The following is a 21,161-nucleotide window of genomic DNA, read 5'->3' as shown; positions in this document are numbered from 1 at the left end:
ACAAGTCGTCAGCCCCTTTCACTCGGGGCACAAGTCAGATCCTCTCCAGCTCTGTCAGGTTGGATGGGGACCGTCAGTGGACAGCCATTTTCAGGTCTTTCCAGAGATGTTCCATTGGCTGGGCCACTCAGGGACATTTACAGGGTTGTCCCTAAAGGTCCCTTTACACAGGATGACAGAGCAGCAGATTATCAGGATGGAAGTGTTCCTTCCCAACAATCTGCTGCTCGCTGGTGGGGAAGACATGAAGCGATCTCCTCCACAGTGCCATCACTCTTCCCCATACTATTTATACAGCACGATCTGCTGGCGGCAAACAACCAGTGAACGAGCACTTCCGTTCTTTTTTTGTGGACCCATTGCAGTTAACAGGCCGCAAAAACATGTACGGAAGCGCTCGTTCATCGGGTAAACCCATAGTTTGTGCGTACACAAAAAAAAAAGTCATCGTGTGCATTCCGTTCCTGTATGACCGCAAAATACATGCGGTCGTGTGCATGAGCCCCTAGTTTGGTGGGGCGGCTAGCTCTAGGAAGAGTCCTGGTTGACCCAAATGTCTTCCATTTAAGAATTCTGGAGGTCACTGAGCTCCTGGGAACTTTCAGGGCAGCATAAGTGTTTTTGTCCCCTTCTCCAGGTCTGTGCCTCCACACAATCCTGTCTCTGAGCTCTACAGGCAGTTCTTTCCTCCTTATGGCTTGGTTTTTGCTCCGATATGTATTGTCCGCTGTGAGATCTTTCCAAATCCTGTCCAATCACCTGAATTTACCACAGGTGACTCCAATCAAGGTGTAGGAACAGAGACGATCCACAGAACTGGGAGGCCCTAGAGCTAAATGTCAGATGTCATAGCAAATGGTCTGAAGACTTCTGGCCAGGCAAAGTTTTAGTTTTTTCATTTTTATAAATTTACAAAAATTTCAAAAAATTCTGTTCTCACTTTCTCATTATGGGGTATCGCGTGCAGAGCTATGGGGGAAACGTGATTTTTTGTTTTAGCACAAGGAGGAACATAAAATGTGAGAGAAGTGAACGGGCGTGGAGAAGTTCTGAATGCAGTGTAGAAGCCTCCTCTAGCATATAATAGCCTAGAGAACATGTACACACCCATCAGCCCAGACCTGCATGGACAATGTATACATTAACCTGGACCTAAACTACTGCGCCCCCTCCTGGAGGACGGGTCGGGATCAGGCAGTAAGTGGTTAAACCAGGCACAGGTGTGGCAGCACTACATGAATAATGGAAAGTGGAGGAGGGGGTGCGGGTCTGTACAGTGACGGGGTATATTGTCACACCGCACACACGTAACCGCCTCTGCTTCATTCCCGCCTCATGCAGATTACACCAGTGGAGGGTCAGATATACCTCGTGTAGAGGAAGAACAATGCATCACTCTGCTATTCTGTCACATCACCAACACTACACCAAACCAATATATGCAGCCCTGCTATTAGAATAATATCACAGTAAATACAGCTCTACTATTCCTGTGCCGATACCATTACAAACCATGAATGCTACTTCTACAGTCAAGCACTGATACTACAGCTACCTCCACTGCTCTGCTACTCCTGCACTGATCATATAATAGACACTACACACCACAGCTCTGCTATACCTGCACTGCTCACATCAAGGGCACTACACTGCAGAGCACTATATTCAGCTCTGCTATTCCTGCACTGTTCACTGACACTACACTGAAGATCACTATATCCAGCTCTGCTATACCTGCATTGTTCATACCATAGACCCTACACTGCAGAGCACTATATTCAGCTCTGCTATATCTGCACTGATCACTGACACTACACTGCAGACTACTATATCCAGCTCTGCTATACCCGCATTGCTCTCTCTACAGTGCAGACAACTCTGCTACTCCTGCACTGGTTACATTAAAATACCAACTAACCATTACATCGAGCTCTGCTATTCCTACATTTATTATATGACAGACACTACATCTCAGACCATTAAATCCCGCTCTGCTATTCCTTTACTATACACTGATGTTCCACTATCTGCTATTCCTGTGTGGATTACATCACTGATGCTTCAGTGCAGGAATAGCAGAGTTATCTGCAAGGGTTTGCAATGATCACATTGCAGATGCTGTTCCTGCACCAATTACTGAAACCATTCCGTCCAGTACAACCATCTACTTTCCACAGATCTCTCTGCTACTCCTGTACAGAACACATCACCCCTACTACATCACCGTACACTAGATCTAACTCCGCTACTCCTGTGCAGATCACATTACCGCCACTACATCACCCTACACTAGATCTAACTCTGCTACTCCTGTGCAGATCACATTACCGCCACTACATCACCCTACACTAGATCTAACTCTGCTACTCCAGTACAGATCACATCACCCTACACTAGATCTAACTCTGCTACTCCTGTACAGAACACATAACCCTACACTATATCTAACTCTGCTACTCCTGTGCAGATCACATTACCGCCACTACATTACCCTACACTAGATCTAACTCTGCTACTCCAGTACAGATCACGTCACCCTACACTAGATCTAACTCTGCTACTCCAGTACATATCACGTCACCCTACACTAGATCTAACTCTGCTACTCCTGTGCAGATCACATTACCGCCACTACATTACCCTACACTAGATCTAACTCTGCTACTCCTGCGCAGTCTCCAGAGTGCAGCACTCTGCAGTGCAGTATTGATGGCACCCCATAGTCCGCACACCCGCCCGTGCAGACTCGGACACCCCTCTACGCACATCTGGGCCTAACACAAGTCACCTCTGATGTAGTCCTTCACTTCGTGTCACTGCACCTCCATCCCGAGAACCACCATCGTCCTGTGAGCTCCAAAGCCGCCCCTCCCTGTGACATCCAGCAACGCCCAGACAGGGCGAGGAGAGGAAGAGCCTGGAGGGCCCAGACTACATCACACATGACTTCACCACCACATGTGCAGATGGAGCAGAGCTGAACCAGTGACAACAACGTATAGCCTGCAGGAAAAAGAACGACTAGACCGAGTAAAGACAAGAAGGGACTTTTGCCTTCCTCTGGATCAATGTGCAGGAGAACAGGCTGGACTGGACAGACAGACGTCTCTGTTCAGTCTCATAGACTACAGATGTAGCAGGGTTAACACTCAAACTCTTAACTCATCGCGTTATCTTGAAACAAAAGCCATTGAAAAGCGATTGAAGGTGTTTGCTTAACGCATTTAGTTTAGATAACACATTTCATAAAGCATGAGTGTTAACTCTACTACATCTGTATGTTATCTCTGTGTTCACCAGATGGATCCTTCCACCATTTGTGCAATTTAAAGAAAAGAGAGGAATAGTGAGACTTTCGAGAAGCTCTATGGTCCATCCGTCAAGTCTTGGAAGGAGTTGGAAGAGAAGTTTCTGTAGTGCGGACAGTGGTCAGAGGGGGGCGCTCACACATGTGGAGGGGGTTCTGGACGGTCAAGACAGACGATCGCCAAGATGGATGCTGTATCTGAAAGGACAGACACGGGGTCACAAGTCGCTTCTGCAGGAGTTCCTACAGTGACCACATGGACCATGAGAAACCATCTACTTCAGGGACGCTCAACCTGCGGCCCTCCAGGTGTTGCAAAATTACAACTCCCAGAATGCCTAGACAGCCTACAGCTATTAGAAAATGCTGAGAGTTGTAGTTTTGCAACAGCTAGAAGGCCACAGATTGACCATCCCTGGTACCAGAAGCAGGACTTTATTCACACACTGCCACTGACCTCTCAGCATCGAGGACGCCCGCACTGGTGTCCCAGCAGAGCCCACTGGAGAGGCAGGAATGGTGGACAATAGAGTTCAGTGATGAAAGCAGGTTCTGCCAGGTGATAATAATGGCCGCATCACAGTTCACAGGAGGGATGGAGAGCGCCTGCTGCCATCATACATAATGTGGAGACTCAGAGGACCAACACCAGGAGTCATAGTGAGGAGCGCCATTACCTACCAGCCCGTTCCCATCTGGTAATCGTAGAGGTTACACTGACCGGCCTTCACTTATTCACCTTCAATTATTACTCCTGCTAAAAGTTATGAATACATTGCTAGCAGTCTGCAGTAAGGGTACAGAGGGGAGGTAACCAGTTGGGGGGGGTGTATAGTCTGAAAATGGCAACACTGATTGGATAGAGCGAGTCTGTGAAGGTACAACCCCCCAACTGGTTACCTCCCCTCTGTACCCTTACTGCAGACTGCTGGCAATTCATTCATAACTTCTAGTAGAAATAATAAAGGAACGGCACAACATAGAGCCATGAGAATACATGCTCCAGAATCATTATTACATGGGGAATGCATGGAGCTATTAAAACAGACATGTCAGGAGCGGTGAGCACCATTCAAAGCCATAGACTCTTCCTAAGCCAGTGATGTCACATTAAATATCAGTCACATGACCTGTATATACACACAGCCCAGATCCAGTATATACACTACTACACCATGACCTGTATATACACACAGCCCAGATCCGGTATATACACTACTACACCATGACCTGTATATACACACAGCCCAGATCCAGTATATACACTACTACACCATGACCTGTATATACACATAGCCCAGATCCAGTATATACACTACTACACCATAACATGTATATACACACAGCCCAGATCCAGTATATACACTACTACACCATAACATGTATATACACACAGCCCAGATCCAGTATATACACTACTACACCATAACATGTATATACTGTACTTAGATACGGCTGGCCATTTTCAATAAGTGACCATGGGGAATAGAAAGCCCAAGATTATGCACGGCATTCCTTGCTCTACTACTAAGTGAGGCGGTGCCAGAATGCACAGAGATCCAGCAGGCTGTTCTTCCTTTCGGGTTTTCCACCCTTTAGATGCAGTCATCTCACTTGATCACTGTATCTAAAGGCTTTAATGAGCGCGATCGGCATCACTGCCGGTCACGGTCATTAGCCGCGGGATCTTTGCTGTTTGAAACAGCGAAGACCTGCCGGCCATGAGACGTGTGCGCACGTGCCATATTTGCCCTTCGCTCCTGTGTCGTACATGTACGGCACTAGTAGCAAAAGGGTTAAAAAGTAATCAACTATTATAGTCCTCTTTTGGTACTAATAAATGATTAGAAAAGTAAAAAAAAAACACAACATTAGATAAATAAAAAACGCTTTTCAATGGAAAAAAATTGCAAAAATAAAACCTCTTTCACATATTTGGTATTGTATCCGTAACTACCACAACTATACAAAGATCATGTAAATTATCCGGTATGGTGAACGCCGTAAAAAAGGCTACTTTCACATCTGCATTTTTGCATGATCCATCAAGGGATTAAAAACGTATCCAGTCAATACAACCATCTGCATCCACTCTGAACTGCTAGCTGACTGCCTCAATGAAGACTTCTGTTCAGTTTTTACAAAGGAAAATGAAGGAGAAGGACCTCAGTTAGGAAAGAAGACTAATGAATCTTTTGATGCATGTGTCTTTACAGAGGAAGAGGTTCTAAGTCAGCTGTCTAAAATTAATACAAATAAGTCACAGGGGCCCGATGGGATACACCCAAAGCTATTAAAAGAGCTCAGCGGTGAACTAGCAAAACCATTAACAGATTTATTTAACCAATCACTGGCAACAGGAGTCGTCCCAGAAGATTGGAAATTAGCAAATGTTGTGCCCATTCACAAGAAAGGTAGTAGGGAGGAATCAGGCAACTATAGGCCAGTAAGCCTGACATCAATAGTGGGGAAATTAATGGAAACCATACTTAAGGAGAGGATTGTGGAACATCTAAAATCCCATGGATTGAAAGATGAAAAACAGCATGGGTTTACTTCAGGGAGATCATGTCAGACTAATCTTATAGATTTTTTTGATTGGGTGACTAAAATAATAGATGGAGGAGGTGCAGTAGACATCGCTTATCTAGACTTTAGTAAGGCTTTTGATACTGTCCCACATAGAAGGCTTATCAATAAAGTGCAGTCTTTGGGCTTGGACTCCCATATTGTTGAATGGATTAGGCAGTGGCTGAGGGACAGGCAACAGAGGGTTGTAGTCAATGGAGTATATTCAGACCATGGTCTTGTTACCAGTGGGGTACCTCAGGAATCTGTTCTGGGACCCATATTGTTTAATATCTTTATCAGTGAAATTGCAGAAGGCCTCGATGGTAAGGTGTGTCTTTTTGCTGATGACACAAAGATTTGTAACGGGGTTGATGTTCCTGGAGGGATACACCAAATGGAAAGGGATTTAGGAAAACTAGAGGAATAGTCAAAAATCTGGCAACTAAAAGATAATGTTGATAAGTGCAAGATAATGCACCTGGGGCGTAAAAACCCAAGAGCATAATATACAATCAGTGATACAGTCCTAACCTCAGTATCTGAGGAAAGGGATTTAGGGATCATCATTTCAGAAGACTTAAAGGTAGGCAGACCATGTCATAGAGCAGCAGGAAATGCTGGGGTGTATAGGGAGAGGCATTACCAGTAGAAAGAGGGAGGCGCTCATGCCGCTCTACAGAGCACTAGTGAGACCTCATCTGGAGTATTGTGCACAGTACTGGAGACCATATCTCCAGAAGGATATTGATACTTTGGAGAGAGTTCAGAGAAGAGCTACTAAACTGGTACATGGATTGCAGGATAAAACTTACCAGGAAAGATTAAATGACCTTAACATGTATAGCTTGGAAGAAAGACGAGACAGAGGGGAGATGAGAGAAACTGCTAAATACATAAAGGTAATCAACAAGGTAAAAGAGGAGAGAATATTTAAAAGAAGAAAAACTGCTACAAGAGGACATAGTTTTAAATTAGAGGGGCAAAGGTTTAAAGTAATATCAGGAAGTATTACTTTACTGAGAGAGTAGTGGATGCATGGAATAGCCTTCCTGCAGAAGTGGCAGCTGCAAATACAGTGGAGGAGTTTAAGCATGCATGGGATAGGCATAAGGCCATCCTTCATATAAGATAGGGCCAGGGACTATTCATAGTATTCAGTATATTGGGCAGACTAGATGGGCCAAATGGTTCTTATCTGCCGACACATTCTATGTTTCTATTATCTCCACAATGAACGAAACGTGTCAGATTTCGCTGCGGTTTTGAGACCCTGTGACAGATCTCAAAAGCGTACAGCAAAATGCAGAAGGGAAAGTAGTCTAATGTGTAGGACCAGCCTAAAGGTCCTTTTGTGTGGGCGATTTACACATTTCCACCTAGAACAAGCCCCGACTTACAGTATGACAAGTCAATTGGAGCTCGTTTTAGGTGGGACGATGCAAACTGAATGTTCATACAACTGTTCACCCCGTACAGTTTCAGTCCGTCCGCTGTTTATATGGGGAGATGTGCTGCCGACCAGCGAGCATTTTTAGGTCTCCATAAAAGATCTTTTTAGCTGACAGAGGATTGTTTGCTCAGCTGCTCTGTAAACAGCAGGCAATGAGGGGGAACTAACCCTCCGATGAACTATGACTGATCACATACCTATAGTCTACTGCAGAGCACTGAGAAGCCACAAAGATAACACTGTGTAACCAAGATAAGTAAGTGGTCATATAATGAGGCAGGAGATACACTATCTGTTAGCACCGGCTGATTGATGTTACTGTGAACACTCAGGCCTCTTTCACACCGGGGTGAGGGCCGGATAGGATGCGGGTGCGTTCAGGGAAAATCGTTGCATTCTTCAGTTTTTTCCGCGCGAGCGCAATGCGTTTTGCACACGCGTGATAAAAAAACGTTTGGTACGCAGACCCGAGCCCGGACTTCTTAACTGAAGTTCGGGTTTGGGTTCCGTGTTCTGTAGAATATTATTTTCCATTATGACATGGTTATAATGGAAAATAATAGCATTCTTTAAGACAGAATGCAAAGTCAAATGTCAATTAAGGGTTAAAAAATAATAAACACATTACTCACCCCACCCACTTTGTTCTTCTTGAAGGACCCGCAAAAGGACCTTCCATCTTCATTCAGCAGGACCTGCGCTGACGTCACCGCGCTCAACACGTGGCACTAATATAATTATGTTCAGCTGATATTAGCACATCGCTAACGTCAGCCAGGTTGATGCCCATTTTTCTGATGACAGAAACCCTTTAACCCTAACAAAGGGTCAAAGTTATCTAGGAGCTCAATTCTCCTTGGGTTCCCATACTTTTTTCACTCAAATTGTACAAAACCAAAATAATTCACCAATATTGCTTTAAATGTTCAAAAGTGTGTTTGATCTTTATAGACGATGTCTCATCTCCCTGTTACTAAGGTGAGATGAGACACAGTCCCAACCACCCGCCGGCTGGGAAACAGCAGAGTACGCCGCGGTTTCTGTAGCTTACATTGTGGTGCAGGAGAGCTATGGAAATAGAACAGTACAGCATGTTATTCTGCTTCCCTAACTCAGAAACATCATATCTTGCTGCGCTACAGGGTGGGGGGGTGAGAAGTACAATATTGATCCTTAGGAGAGGTCATCAATATCTGATCAGTAGGAATCTAACTTCTTGACCCCCTCCGATCAGCTGTTGGAAGAGACTGTGGGGCTCAGCTGAACGCTGCGGCGTCCTTGGTAAGCTTGGTACTGCAGCCTAGGGCCATGCACTTGAATGGGACTGAGCAGTGCCTAGGTCATGTGACCGATGAATGTGATGTCACTGGCGTAGGAAGAGGCTGCAGCAGTCACATGAGTGCAGTGTCCTCTTCAAACAGATGATTGACGGGGGAGCCAGAAGTCAAGCCCCACCAATCTGATAATCATGACCTATCCTAAGGCTGGTTTCACACGGGCGTTGCGGGAACATGCACGATTTTTCCACGCGAGTGCAAAACATTGTAATGCGTTTTGCACGCGCATGAGAAAAATCTGCATGTTTGGTACCGAAACCCGAACTTCTGTTAGGTGTTGTGTAGATTGTAATATTTTCCCTTATAACATGGTTATAAAGGGAAAATAATAGCATTCTGAATACAGAATGCATAGTACAATAGGGCTGGAGGGGTTAAAAAAAATTTAACTCGCCTTAATCCACTTGTTCGCGCAGCCCGGCTTCTCTTCTGCCTTCATCTGTGAGGAAAAAGGACCTGTGGTGACGTCACTGCGCTCATCACATTATGGTGCTTGATCATGTGATGGACCATGTGATGAGCGCAGTGACGTCACCACAGGTCCTTTTTCCTCACAGATGAAGGCAGAAGAGAAGTTGGGCTGCGCAAACAAGTGGATTAAGGCGAGTTAAATTTTTTTTTTTTTTAACCCCTCCAGCTCTATTGTACTATGCATTCTGTATTAAGAATGCTATTATTATCCCTTATAACCATTAAATAAAACGTTTTTTTGGTCACTCCCATCCCCTCACCGCCTCAGGTGCCCCTTCAACATACAGGGAGAAAAAATTAATAAAAATCACAGCATGTTCTGTATTGTGTGTGCCAAGGAAGCCTAGCCCCACAGAAGTGTATAGCGCGTGAAGAAAAAAAAAAAAAAAACTGAAGGAATACGGATGCATTCAAGATAGAGAAAACGCAGACAATGAACAAAGAAAAAAAAAAAAACTGATAGAACTTAGGTGCACAACCATCACTTTTTTCCTGTACAGATCCTGACACAATCCATATTGCTCATGTGGAAGAGGCCTTAGACTACCTGCATGTGTTGCGGATTATGAGCAAATTTTCCGTACAAAAAAAAATTAAAATAAAAAATTGTAAGGCCTCTTGTACACGGCTGTTTTGTGCATTGGGGACCGCAATTTGCGAAGGAAACATCTGTGCAGCAGCCGGGACAGATCGAGACCCATTCAACTTGAATGGGTCTGTGATCCAACCACACAAAAAATAATTAACATGTTGGAGGCATGGACAGAAACACCACAAAAGCGCTACGTAGTGCTTCCGTGGGGTTCCAAGCCTCCGTTCTGCACCGCAGCTCCAGATTGCGGACTCATTCAAGTGAATGGGTCCGTAACCATAATGCAGGGAGCACACGGGCGGTGCATGCATATTGCGGACCTGCTCTTTGCGGGCCGCAGTACGGCCACGGCCGTGTGCATGAGGCCTAATACAGTACAAGTAAGGCTATTTTCACACTAGCGTTAGAAGAATCCAGCAGGCAGTTCCGGATTCAGAAATCTGTCTGCAAAGTGCAAACATATCTTTTTTCCCGGATCCGTTAGACTTATGCATTGAAATACCGTATCAGTCTTTCTGGTATAATCTGGAATAACGGATCCGGTATTTATTTATTTTCAAAGCTAGAAAGAACTGTGCATGCGCAGACCGGAAAACCGGATCCAGCAATTTACGGAACACTTAGTACCGGATCCGGCATTAATACATTTCAATGGCAATTAATGCCGGATCCGGCAAGTGCGGTCAAATACTGTACAAGGGACGGAACGGAAGACATCTTGATGCATACTGAACGGATTGCTTTCCATTCAGAATGCAAAGGAAAAAAACTGATGCGTTTTTTTCCCCGGTACTGAGATTTCAAAACCGGAAAATAACGCTAGTGTGAAAGTACCCTAAAAGTAAGTGAGATCAGACAGATCTTATGTACGCTTTGCTTTTTTTTTCCCCCATGCGGAAATTGACCTGCCGTGCAGATTTAGAAAACCGCAGTATGCAAGTACTCTAAGGGTGCGGCTACATAAGGACATTTGTTGCGCGACAAAAGGGTACAACTACACTGCGACATATGTCGTGCAACATTTTTTGGTAATGAAAGTCAATGGTGTCGCACTGCAACATGCTGCGACTGCCTCACACAAATCCAATTTGTGCGAGACCATTGGCTATTGTAACAAAAAACGTTGCAGTGTAGTTGTGCCCTTTTGTTGCGCAACAAATGTCGTCATTTAGCCCTAGCCTTAAGGGCTCATGCACATGAACGTATTTTTTTCATGTCTGTTCCGTTTTTTTGCGGCCCATATGTGAAAGTATTCACTCCAATGGGACCGCAAAAAAAAATACTAAACGACTCAGTGTGCATTCCCTATCCGTATATCCGCATGGCTGTGCCGGAAAAAAAAAAATAGAACATCATATTATTGTCTGCATTACAGAGAAGGTTAGGACTGTTCTATTAGGGGCCGACCGTTCCGCAAAATACACACAGCCGGTGTCCGTGTTTTGCAGACCGTAAAACAGCCGATGGTCGCGTGCATGAGTCATAAAGGGGTTATCCAGCCCCATATCAGTTTTTAAAGCCCCATCCCACCCTATGGGAAATGTTGGGGAGCAGGCGAGTAGACTTCACCCGATTCTCAGTTCGGCAGGTGAACCCCCCCCAACACGCTGCTGGTTTTCTCCGTATTTTGCAGATTAAGTTTCTGCACAGAAACCGCCTTACATTGTTTTCAATGTGATTCCATGCTGCAGTTGATTTCTTGTGGTTTAAAAATGGACACAGGGGGTCTGCTAACGGATTAGCCCATTCAGTGGCGCTACACGGGGATCTTGGCGGTCACATGACTGGAGATCACTGCAGCCATTGCACTAAATGGGGTAACAACACAAATCTCAACTTGCCGCAACCCCAGAATCATGAAAAATCCGGCAGCGTCAGATACATTTTAAGATCCTGGGGTCGTGACAACTTGAGAGTTTTTTTCACACACAAATTTCAACTGTGGAAACTGAGCAGCATTTACACCTTGTGTGAACGCTGCCTGAATGTTTTTACAGCGATTGCTGTGGTTTTATGATAGTGTAACCGTCCACATGTTTGGTTTTTCCATGTGAAAAAATATGTTTCATCTTTAAAAACAACGTGGGCGAGTACCGAAATGCAAAACCATGGCAATCAAAGTAAGGGTCCATTCACACGTCCGCAATTCCGATCCCGAAAAATATAGAACATGTCCTATTCTTGTCCGCAATTGTGGACAAGAGTAGGCATTTTCTATTAAAGTGCCAGCGATGTGCGGTCCGCAAAATGCGGAATGCACATCGCCGATGTCCGTGTTTTGCGGATCCGTAAAACACACACGCACGTGTGAATGGACCCTTAAACCGTGTTGTAAATGTTTCTGGTGCGTTTTTTTTTTTACCAGCCAAACTGGAAGGGAATCTGAAGGCAAAATCTCTAGGGACACCCATATACACATCCCTCCACTTTCCATCTGCTCCCAGGATCCGCAGACGAGGTCCCGGCACCAAGCGGAAGGAGCAGAACCATCTGCACTGCGCCCAGGAGCTGAGGGACCAGAGGTAAGCAGCTGGATGAGGGAGGCGTGGCCAATCAGGGGGCTTCATCCTGCTGAGTGGCAGGTGTGTGGGCGGGGCTTAGCAGTCAGTTATCTGTGAGGTAAAGCGGAGAGTGGTCCTGTCAGAAGTGTGAGGGGAAAATGTGAGGTAAAGCGGAGAGTGGTCCTGTCAGAAGTGTGAGGGGAAAATGTGAGGTAAAGCGGAGAGTGGTCCTGTCAGAAGTGTGAGGGGAAAATGTGAGGTAAAGCGGAGAGTGGTCCTGTCAGAAGTGTGAGGGGAAAATGTGAGGTAAAGCGGAGAGTGGTCCTGTCAGAAGTGTGAGGGGAAAATGTGAGGTAAAGCGGAGAGTGGTCCTGTCAGAAGTGTGAGGGGAAAATGTGAGGTAAAGCGGAGAGTGGTCCTGTCAGAAGTGTGAGGGGAAAATGTGAGGTAAAGCGGAGAGTGGTCCCGTCAGAAGTGTGAGGGGAAAATGTGAGGTAAAGCGGAGAGTGGTCCCGTCAGAAGTGTGAGGGGAAAATGTGAGGTAAAGCGGAGAGTGGTCCCGTCAGAAGTGTGAGGGGAAAATGTGAGGTAAAGCGGAGAGTGGTCCCGTCAGAAGTGTGAGGGGAAAATGTGAGGTAAAGCGGAGAGTGGTCCCGTCAGAAGTGTGAGGGGAAAATGTGAGGTAAAGCGGAGAGTGGTCCCGTCAGAAGTGTGAGGGGAAAATGTGAGGTAAAGCGGAGAGTGGTCCCGTCAGAAGTGTGAGGGGAAAATGTGAGGTAAAGCGGAGAGTGGTCCCGTCAGAAGTGTGAGGGGAAAATGTGAGGTAAAGCGGAGAGTGGTCCCGTCAGAAGTGTGAGGGGAAAATGTGAGGTAAAGCGGAGAGTGGTCCCGTCAGAAGTGTGAGGGGAAAATGTGAGGTAAAGCGGAGAGTGGTCCCGTCAGAAGTGTGAGGGGAAAATGTGAGGTAAAGCGGAGAGTGGTCCCGTCAGAAGTGTGAGGGGAAAATGTGAGGTAAAGCGGAGAGTGGTCCCGTCAGAAGTGTGAGGGGAAAATGTGAGGTAAAGCGGAGAGTGGTCCCGTCAGAAGTGTGAGGGGAAAATGTGAGGTAAAGCGGAGAGTGGTCCCGTCAGAAGTGTGAGGGGAAAATGTGAGGTAAAGCGGAGAGTGGTCCCGTCAGAAGTGTGAGGGGAAAATGTGAGGTAAAAAGTGTAAGAAAACATGTGCTGAAGGGAAGCATCATCAAGGCTAGCCATATACCGTACAGTAAATGAAAGTGTATAAGTAAGGAGAAGCGCAAGGGGAAAATTGAGAAATTTGGAGGTACAAAATGTGAGAAAACACATGCTGGAGGTAAGTATCACCAAGACTAGCTGTATACAGTACATGTGCACTAGTGTGGTCAGTGTGAAATATACACTGTCAGAAGAAGCGTGAGGGGAAAATGTAGAAGTTATGAGGTAAAATATGAGAGAAAACACGTGCTAGAGGTAAGTATCACCAAGACTAGACATATACATGTACACTGTGGTGGTGCATACAAGATATATCCTGGAAGAAATGGATAAATTCCCAGGTAAAAAGAGTGAGAAAACACATGTTGGAGGGAAGTTACTTCAAGACTATCTGTGTAAGGCCTCATGCACACGACGTTGTTGTGTTCCGTTCCACAAAATGGGGTTCTGTTGTTCCGTGATCCGTTTTTGTTTCCGTCTGTCTTCCTTTATTTTTGGAGGATCACCAGACATGAAGGAAAGTAAAAAAAAATTCTAAGTCAAGTTTGCCATGCAAATGATAGGAAAAAAAACGGACGCGGGCGACAATCTTGTGTACCTCCATGTTTTTTCACGGACCCATTGACTTGAATGGGTCCGCGAACCATTTTCCGTGAAAAAAAATAGGACAGGTTATATTTTTTTGACGGACTGAAACCACGGATCACGGAAGCGGATGACAAACGGTGCATTGGCCGAGTTTTCAACGGACCCGTTGAAAGTCAATGGGTCTGCAGAAAATCACGAAAAACGGAACAACGGACACGGAATGAGACAACAGTCGTGTGCATGAGGCCTAAGTACGTACGCTGATGTGGTTAGTGCTGACATAAATGTTTATGGTGTCAGTCTGGAGAAATGCGAGGGAAAAAATTTAAATTCTGAGGTAAGTAGTGTGAGAAAATGTGGGCTGCAGGTAAGTTACCTCAAGACTAGCTGTATGTACATGTAGACTGGTGAGGTTAGTACATACATGAACCTGTGTATGTATGAGATGTCCTGTCAGAAGTGTGAGGGGAAATATTGACATTCTGAGGTAAGTAGTGCAGGACCTTCACCCATCTTTCGCAGAGCTGAGGCACGGATCGAGAGCGCTGCTCTCCTGAACTCTGGCATACAGATGCCCAGCACCTCGCTCCTCTGCCCGCTCTGCTAAAGCCAGGCAGACTCCTGGGGGGCTCTGAGGTGCACAATATCCTTAGGCCATTAAAAACGGACTGTCAGTTTTTCATGGCCATTTTGCATCCATTTTTCATGGCAGTTATAAATAGCTATGAAAAGAAGATGAATTTCACTGGCTTTTTTTTTAATACAAATACCAACTCCTGCAGTGCCCTCAGTAGACATAATGTCCCCCAGCAATCATAATGTTCTCCCTGGTGGCCCATAATGTCCCTTGTAGTGGCACTCCTTCTTAGTCTCTTAAAAGGGTATTCTGAGACTTAGGTCATCAGTATCTGATCGGTGGGGGTCCGACACCCGGGACTCCCACCGATCAGCGGTTTCAGAAGGCACCGATGCTCACAGTAGCACCGCGGCCTTCTCACAACTTACCAAGCACAGCACCGTATATTATATAGTGGCTGTACTTGGTATTGCACCCAGCCCCATTCACTTCTATGGGTCTGAGCCTAGGCGGCCACATGACTGGTGAACATGGCATCACTTGGCCTAGGGAAAGCTGAGAGTCAGACACTAATGACCTATCCTGAGGATTAGTCATCAGTATTTAAATTTCAGAAAACCCCTTTAATTAATGGAGACTCTTCGCACAATAGGAAGATCCATTTGATCACAGCAATGGTAAAATACATATTTATTTCCTAATTCTAGTTATTATAATCATTTGTGTTATTACTGCCTGAATAGATGATCAAATAGTTTACTTCTAGTGTTCTGCCTTCACAGAATTCACCTGCGTCCTCAGACTCCTCCAGGAATCTCTTATATTAGGGCTTGTTCACACGACCGTGCCGTTTTTTGCGGTCCGCAAAACACGGATGCCGCCCGTGTGCCTTCCGCAATTTGCGGAATGGAACGGACAGCCCTTTATAGAAATGCCTATTCTTGTCTGCAAAATGGACAAGAATAGGACCAGACTTAAAATTTTTGCGGGGCCACGGAACGCAGCAATGGATGCGGACATCTTTTGCAGCCCAATTGAAGTGAATGAATCCGCATCCGAGCCGCAAAAAATGCGGCTCGGATGAGGAACAAAACCACGGTCGTGTGAACAAGCCCTTAACCTGTAACCTAGCTAGCTTTAACCCCTTCAGTACTGAGCAACTTTTCACCTTAAATCCCAGGCCAATTTTTGCAAGTCTGACATGTGTCACTTTATGAGAATGGAGGTGAAATTTAAAAATTTCACTTTTTGGTAGATTTTTTTTATTTTAATCTATTTTTTTTCTTGCAACACAGCAAGGTTTAACAGCAAAATAAACCTCAATATATATTACTGTGATTCTGCAGTTTACAGAAATACCCCATATGTGGCGGTCAACTGCTCTATGGGCACATCATGGTAGTGGTCAGAAGGAAAGGAGCACGATATGGATTTTGGAGGAAGATTTTGCTAGAATGGTTTTTAGGCACCATTTTGTATTTGAAGAGACCCTGACGTACACCTACAGTGGAAACCCTGAATACATGACCCCATTTTAGAAACTACACCCCTTAAAGAATATCTTAAAGGGGGTACTGACCACTTTGACCCCGTAAGCGTTTTACGGAATTTGGAAACAGCTGTTAAAATGAAAAGTTTAATTTCTTCCAATAAAATGTTGCTTCAGCCCCAAGTTTTTCATTTTCACAAAGGGTGACAGGAGAAAAAGCACCCCATAATGTGTTACCCATTTTATCCTGAATACGGCAACACCCCATATGTGGTGGTAAACTGCTGTGGGGGCACATGGCAGGACATTTTGATGGATTGGTTTAGGGGTGCCATTGGTTTTTATTTTTTTAAGTGATTGTCTTATGTGGGGGCTATTTTTTTGCAGGATGAGGTGATGTTTTCATTGGTAACAATTGGGGGTACATAAGACTTTTTGATTGCTTGGTATTACACTTTTTGCGAGGCAAGGTGAAAAAAAATGGCTGTTTTGGCACTGTTTTTATTTTTTTACGGCGTTCACCTGACGGGGTGGATCATGTGATATTTTTATATAGCCGGGCGATACAGAAGCGGTGATACCCAACATGTCTACTTCTCTCTTTTTTCTTATTTTTTACAAAAAAAAAATAAAGTTTATTTTTGGAAAAGTACGCTTTTTTTTGTAAAACGATATTTTTTTTTTTTACAGCTTTTTTAACTTAATTTTTTTGTCCCACTCTGGGACTTCAACTTTTGGGGGTCGGATCCCCTTTACAATGCATTAAAATTCATTTATATTGTAATGCATTGGCTGTAAGTGTATTACCAGTACAAGGCTAGGGCTACACGACGACATGTGTCGAACAACATTTTGTTGCACCAATGTCGTGAAACTATTTTTTATAATGATATAGTCATTGGGACCCGATAGACACGTGGACCCGTCAGGATACCTCACTTGCCTCGGTCAGTGCTGACCGCAGCAGTATCAGTCTTTTCACCAATGCCGACGCATACAGCAGGGGTCTGGCTTTCAGTGACTGCCAGACCCCTGCAGCTGATTGGGCGGGCGCAGCATCTAGCAGCACAGCGCTGAAATTTCTGGCCCAGTTCCCAGCACCATACATATACGGCACTGGTATCCTACGGGTTAAAGGGGTTGTTCACCTTCCTGAGCTTTTTTTCAATATGGGGAAACAGTCCAAGGTCAGGGCTGGCAGTGAAGAGTCAATACAGAAGTCAAGCAGATGTCACATCAGGAGGCTGAGGGTCACAATCCAGTCAATGGGCAAAAAGTCAGGTCAAAAGCAGAGCAGTGCGGAGGTACATACAGTAAACCCACGGAAGCACGTACTGCTTCTGTGGGGGTCCGATCCGTGCCTCCGTTCCGCATCTCCCGGATTGCGCACCCATTGAAGTGAATGGGACGCAATACGGCCACGGCTGGTCAATGACCGTGTGCATGTGCCCTAAGAGCGCGCACACCCCACAGGGTGGACGGGGAAAAGCAGGAGCCGGGTTGGCAAGGTCAGGATACAGAAACCAGGAACAAGAGAGTCCAGCAACAGTGGCCGTGGGCCTCCGCTGTAACAGGTGGCACCCAGGAGTGGAGTAAAGTGCAGAAATGGTTAGAGGTAAGTAGCAAAACGGCTGGTAATAGGCGGGGGGGTAGGGTACGTTTAGGCGCCCTATGATTACCTGTGCATGGGCTATTTGTGAGTCACATGCTGTAGACCAGGGATGCTCAACCTGCGGCCCTCCAGCTGTTGTAAAACTACAACTCCCACCATTGCCCTGCTGTAGGCTGATAGCTGTACGCTGTCTGGGAATGCTGGGAGTTGTAGTTTTGCAACAGCTGAAGGGCCGCAGGTTGAGCATGCCTGCTGTAGGCAGAAGAATAAGACTTTGGTAAGGTCCTGCACACAGCGGATCAGTCTCATAGGAAGAAAACTCCCCTCTTCAGAATCTTCCTGAAATCTTAGTCAGCAAGTGTTATCTACACATGTACATATAACACATGTGTACACAGACCACGGTGCACTCCCATGTCACATGTGTGTATATAGATCCCCTGTACATATAACACATGTATACACAGACCACAGTACACTCCCATGTCACATGTGTGTATATAGATCCCCTGTACATATAACACATGTATACACAGACCACGGTACACTCCCATGTCACATGTGTGTATATAGATCCCCTGTACATATAACACATGTATACACAGACCACGGTACACTCCCATGTCACATGTGTGTATATAGATCCCCTGTACATATAACACATGTATACACAGACCACGGTACACTCCCATGTCACGTGTGTATATAGATCCCCTGTACATATAACACATGTATACACAGACCACGGTGCACTCCCATGTCACATGTGTGTATATAGATCCCCTGTACATATAACACATGTATACACAGACCACAGTGCACTCCCATGTCACATGTGTGTATATAGATCCCCTGTGCATATAACACATGTATACACAGACCACGGTACACTCCCATGTCACATGTGTGTATATAGATCCCCTGTACATATAACACATGTATACACAGACCACAGTACACTCCCATGTCACATGTGTGTATATAGATCCCCTGTACATATAACACATGTATACACAGACCACGGTACACTCCCATGTCACATGTGTGTATATAGATCCCCTGTACATATAACACATGTATACACAGACCACGGTACACTCCCATGTCACATGTGTGTATATAGATCCCATGTACATATAACACATGTATACACAGACCACGGTACCCTCCCATGTCACATGTGTGTATATAGATCCCCTGTACATATAACACATGTATACACAGACCACGGTACACTCCCATGTCACATGTGTGTATATAGATCCCCTGTACATATAACACATGTATACACAGACCACAGTGCACTCCCATGTCACATGTGTGTATATAGATCCCCTGTGCATATAACACATGTGTACACAGACCACGGTACACTCCCATGTCACATGTGTGTATATAGATCCCCTGTACATATAACACATGTGTACACAGACCACGGTACACTCCCATGTCACATGTGTGTATATAGATCCCCTGTACATATAACACATGTATACACAGACCACGGTACACTCCCATGTCACATGTGTGTATATAGATCCCCTGTACATATAACACATGTATACACAGACCACGGTGCACTCCCATGTCACATGTGTGTATATAGATCCCCTGTACATATAACACATGTATACACAGACCACGGTACACTCCCATGTCACATGTGTGTATATAGATCCCCTGTACATATAACACATGTATACACAGACCACGGTGCACTCCCATGTCACATGTGTGTATATAGATCCCCTGTACATATAACACATGTGTACACAGACCACGGTACACTCCCATGTCACATGTGTGTATATAGATCCCATGTACATATAACACATGTATACACAGACCACAGTGCACTCCCATGTCACATGTGTGTATATAGATCCCCTGTACATATAACACATGTGTACACAGACCACGGTACACTCCCATGTCACATGTGTATATAGATCCCCTGTACATATAACACATGTATACACAGACCACGGTACACTCCCATGTCACATGTGTATAAGTTACACTCACATTGACACTTGTGTATACCGTAGGTAACATGTACATTCTCATATGACACCTGTGTATACAGATTGCATGTATATCAGCCATATCAGCACCATTATTACCTGACTGCGGCGTGCCCTCACTTCCTGCAGCACACACACCTCTCCCAGCCCTCCCCAAATCTGTACCAGTGACTCCACCCTGCCCTCCCCTAACTCTGCTGTGCACAGCTCCACCCAGCACTAAGTATGCGGCCATACTCCACCCAGCACTGAGTATGCGGCCATACCTCCACCCAGCACTGAGTATGCGGCCATACCTCCAGCCCGGTACTAAGTATGCGGCCATACCTCCACCCAGCACTAAGTATGCGGCCATACCTCCACCCCACCACTGAGTATGCGGCCATACCTCCAGCCCGGTACTAAGTATGCGGCCATACCTCCACCCAGCACTGAGTATGCGGCCATACCTCCAGCCCGGTACTAAGTATGCGGCCATACCTCCAGCCCGGTACTAAGTATGCGGCCATACCTCCACCCAGCACTAAGTATGCGGCCATACCTCCACCCCACCACTGAGTATGCGGCCATACCTCCACCCAGCACTAAGTATGCGGCCATACCTCCACCCAGCACTAAGTATGCGGCCATACCTCCACCCCACCACTGAGTATGCGGCCATACCTCCAGCCAGCAGCAGCTTCCTGCCTTCACTCTGTAGTCCTGAAAGCTTTCTGTGCGCTCTGCTGATCTCTGGTAACCAGTGCTAGTCAGAAGACCTGCACGTCTGACCCCAGCATTGTACTCCGCATCAGATGGATCTCCCCGAAATCACCAGCCTATACATGTGCAGCTGCCTGTGGAGTCTCTAATGCACCCTGCCTGCGCCAGCTGTGGGGTCTGCACTGCACCCTGCGCCAGCTGTGGGGTCTGCACTGCCCCCTGTGCTCTCTATGCCTCCATTCTGCCCCTTTCCCTGGTCCTCTCCTCTGTGTCTCTCTGCTGACCCCATGCTTTGTTCTCCAGTCTCTGCTGCATTCCAGCCCCTGACAGAGTGATGTAAGACTCTGCTCTCAAGTACATGGACAGTGACATTCCCACAGTTCACTTTGCTGGGATTCACCCTCTGCCACCCCACCCCCACAATTCCTGCCTGTCATCCCAATAAAAACCTCACTAAACCCTGAGTTCTAGCTTTCCTTTTTCTCGTGTATATAATCAGTCTCACTCATGTGCAAAGTGGCTGACAGAGAACACAAATTGTATAGCAAGCAACTGTGTGTTCACCCATCACTGGTCTACCAGGATCTGTAGTGTACTACTCCACCCAACGGCCCCCTGACAGTCTTCCCAGTGACTGTTTTTAGAAGCTGCAGAGCTCATAAAAAAAAAAAAAAGCATTTGAAAGTCACACGCATGATAAGTGATTTG

General features: G+C 45.7%; 1 protein-coding gene across 3 annotated transcripts in view; it reads right to left on the bottom strand.

Annotated features, from left to right (window-relative positions):
• The window catches only part of PLD2 (phospholipase D2), a 76,752-nt gene extending 56,245 nt beyond the window's left edge, over positions 1 to 20,507 (bottom strand). Inside the window, exon 1 of one of the 3 annotated variants that reach the window (XM_044278734.1) lies at positions 20,415 to 20,507. The gene's annotated coding sequence lies outside the window, so the exon portion shown is untranslated. Of the gene's footprint in view, positions 1 to 2,788; positions 2,884 to 19,850; positions 19,968 to 20,414 lie in introns of those variants that run through there. The other 2 variants (XM_044278733.1, XM_044278732.1) reach the window with 2 other exon arrangements.
• Between the last annotated feature and the right edge of the window lie 654 nt (positions 20,508 to 21,161).

Source organism: Bufo gargarizans, chromosome 2 (genome assembly GCF_014858855.1).
Source record: "Bufo gargarizans isolate SCDJY-AF-19 chromosome 2, ASM1485885v1, whole genome shotgun sequence".
Taxonomy (NCBI): Eukaryota; Metazoa; Chordata; class Amphibia; order Anura; family Bufonidae; genus Bufo; species Bufo gargarizans.
Note: the sequence above shows the minus strand (reverse complement) of the source record. Positions and strands in the feature narration are given on the sequence as shown.